This window comes from Mustelus asterias, chromosome 2, assembly GCF_964213995.1.
Source record: "Mustelus asterias chromosome 2, sMusAst1.hap1.1, whole genome shotgun sequence".
In the NCBI taxonomy this organism is placed as follows: domain Eukaryota; kingdom Metazoa; phylum Chordata; class Chondrichthyes; order Carcharhiniformes; family Triakidae; genus Mustelus; species Mustelus asterias.
The window spans coordinates 96,371,658-96,375,180 of NC_135802.1; the positions used below are offsets into that span (position 1 = coordinate 96,371,658).

General features: G+C 42.8%; 1 non-coding gene across 1 annotated transcript; it reads left to right on the plus strand.

Moving 5' to 3' along the window:
* Positions 1–555: 555 nt before the first annotated feature.
* LOC144482022 (U2 spliceosomal RNA) lies at positions 556–741 on the plus strand. Its single transcript, XR_013495842.1, has one exon. It is a non-coding gene; the product is annotated as a U2 spliceosomal RNA (small nuclear RNA).
* Positions 742–3,523: the final 2,782 nt, after the last annotated feature.

Consider the following 3,523-nt stretch of genomic DNA (forward strand, 5'->3'; position numbering starts at 1 on the left):
AGACCTCCACGTGCATCTGGCAGTAGGGATACTCCAGTTGCAAGCAATAAAGGAACTAACTTCACAAAATAAATCAAAGAAAAATTTTAATAAACTTCAATATATCACCGCCTGGGCCACAAATACTCCCCACAATCTCCATCTGCTTTCTCGTTTTACTGGGTCAGCTGACCACCACATTATGTTGCCATTGGTTACATTGTCTACCTGGTCAGCTGACCCTCACAGCACATTACCATTGGTTACATTGTCTACCTGGTCAGCTGACCCTCACAGCACATTACCATTGGTTACATTATAACACTTCATACCAATGAATTTCTAAAGATCTCCATCAATCCATCATCCTTTTGCCTTCTCTCCATTTAGTGAAGACACAGATAGATAAACTTTCTTCCTAACTCAACCTTTTAAGTTCAGGAATAAGTCACCTCTCTGCTCAGTGATTCACACTGTCCAAATGACCAAAAAGCACGTTTTCTCAACTCTCAATTGGCCAATGCTCCGTGGGAGAGCAAAGAGAGTGCTTCAAAGAAACTGCAAAGCTCTTCTTGAAACACTTCTCTGCCTTTTGGCTAAGATCAAGTGTAGTATCTGTTCTTATCAGTTGCGTCTTGGCCTTTTGGCTAAGATCAAGTGTAGCATGGAGAGGATGCTGCACTTGGTTGAGGACATTAGGTTACGCTGAGGCTTCATATGTTTCATATGAAGCAATTTTTAAAAGCGGCATCTCGGCCTTTTGGCTAAGATGCAAATGAGCCCAAGTCTTGGAGGAGGAACCTCCCCCTTCTCCAATCAGCTTGGCTTATGTAGATCAGGCCCAGGACAGGGTGGCTTAGTCACCCGTCCTGTCTTGTCAGCCTGGATCGGAAGTGTCTCAACTTGTTGAGACTCTGAATTGGATTTGATTTGATTGAATTGGAAAAGTATTAAAAAAAAATCTCTTCTTGAAACACAGCAGCATTGACATGACTGATTTGGGAGGAGCTTGCTACTAATTGTTTAGAATGGCAACAACTTTTCCATCAAGCTGCTTCACGCTTTGAGTCACAATGCCTTAATAAGTTCAAGCAGTGGCAGAGAAGAAAACAAATATCTTCGTTTGGATCCCACTACCTTGTGGGACATCCTGACCCATGTGCCCAAAGATCTGCTGGTTGAGAATGGATCTGCTCGGCCACATGAAGATCCATGGCAACCCTGAGTAAATGCTATTCTCAAACCAAGGGTTAGCCGACGATGACTTGTTTGTAATGTCCAGGATTCCAAATGCTTTTTTAATTGCTTTCTCAACCTGCCCTGCCACCGTCAACAATTTGAATACATATAACCCAGATCAATTTGTTCTTGCACTCCCTTTAGAGTACCCTTTAACTTCCTGCCAAAAAGCATCACACTGTTTCCTTCACTCAGTTTTAAGTTGGTAGCATTGACTATCATGTAGCAAAGAAACTTTAGGATGTTTTTGCTAAGCTACCCACACTGATGACAGTATATTGGCCCAAAGCGGGTAGGGGATGGCATGAGAGTGGAGTGGGGGGAGGGGGGGTCATACAAGGTGCTCAAAGCCAGCTGCAGAATATACCTTCGAGTACAACACCACAACATAAAAGGCAAGAGTTGCTCTAGTAACTTTTGAGCAATCCTAAACAAAAAGTGGACATTTGTGGTCTGTCCAGACAACGATTCCTTCTAGATGCACTGACTCTAGCACTCCTGTTTTATATGGCAGGAAGTCAATTCAAGGGTAGTATTAGTGGGATTTGTGGTGGATAGGGTCATCCTACCACTTCCATGGGATCACCATTCTGGAGGTAGCTGCTACTTCAACCAAATTTTTTGCTGGAATGCAAAAGGGGCAGAATTGTGCTTTGGTTGAGTCCTGCCCCATTTTTCTGCCCTCCGCTGCCAGAAATCTGTTATATTTAAACAATTCCAATCATCTTAATTCTGAGTGAATAACTCTAATCATTTCCCATAAACCTGCACATTCACACTGAAACCACCAGAGGTCAGCAGTGTAGCACTATATAATGCAGTAAGAAGTTTAACAACACCAGGTTAAAGTCCAACAGGTTTATTTGGTAGCAAAAGCCACACAAGCTTTCGGAGCTGCAAGCCCCTTCTTCAGGTGAGTGGGAATTCTGTTCCAAGGGGCTTGCAGCTCCGAAAGCTTGTGTGGCTTTTGCTACCAAATAAACCTGTTGGACTTTAACCTGGTGTTGTTAAACTTCTTACTGTGTTTACCCCAGTCCAACGCCGGCATCTCCACATCAGCACTATATAATATCAGACTATATGACGGATTCCATTCTTCAATGCTTAAATATTCTGATTAAGATTGCCAGTGTAGTGGTGTTGATATATTAACATGTCAACTGAGAAGCACTTTGTATTAAGCATCTAGTAATTCAATGCAATTCAATCCAAAATAAGAACCTTCTCAATGGAGCATCAGAATAGAGATGTCTTAAGATAGGAATTGGGTAATGTGGAAATGTACCATTCCAACAAGTAAAAACTAATGTTCAATATTAAGAACATGCAACCTTCAGGCCATCTTTTTATCAGTAATTGACCCCTCTAGGCTGATTTACTGTCGTCAGCTGATTCAAGGATGATGTCTATGAGGGTGGCTGTGCTTTAGCCATGGATCTTCATATGACTGAACAGGCCAAATCCCAAACCCACAGTTCTTTTAAGCACATGGGACAGGACATCACATGTTGTAGAGCGCAGGAATTGCTTCCTTTGTTTTCCTTGTCAGTCTGCCTCTTGATTTACCATCCTCCCCTTGTCAGCTGGAACCTTCTTATGGGCCAGAAAGGGACAAGTTTAATTGGTTTTACCAGAAGTGACCTGGGTTGCATTGTCCAGGACATACCCACCCCCAAATAGTGCGTCAATATTGTCCTCCGGTCTGGCTGAAGAAATATCTTTGCTCCTAGAATTATGGTTCACTGGGTGAGATGCCTGATGTGGAGATGCCGGTGTTGGACTGGGGTAAACACAGTAAGAGTTTTAACAACACCAGGTTAAGTCTGGAGACAATACACATCTCTTTAACCTGTGCTTAATGCTCCCTCCACTCACATTGTCTGTATCTTTAAAACCTGGTTGGTTGTAGAGATTCGCATTCTAATCAGTATTCTGTAACTTGATTTTGTGTCTTTGTGCCCTGTTTGAGAGCAGATTTCCACTCCATCTGACGAAGGAGCAGCGCTCCGAAAGCTAAAGGCATTTGCTGCCAAATAAACCTGTTGGACTTTAACCTGGTGTTGTTAAAACTCTTACTGAGATGCCTGAGGCAGAAGGTCGATAATTCAGACACAACCCTCGACTGCACACCCAACTTGTGATTGGGATTTTTGTGCCAAAATGGCACAGATACACAGGTCTTCAAAGATAGAGGACAGGAGAATATAGCTGTAAAAAGGGAAGATGCAATTTCTAGATTTTCTGGTCCCACCTGCCCTGTATTGGAAATTCCTACCCGAGGCCAATGGAACTTTCAATGGTCCGT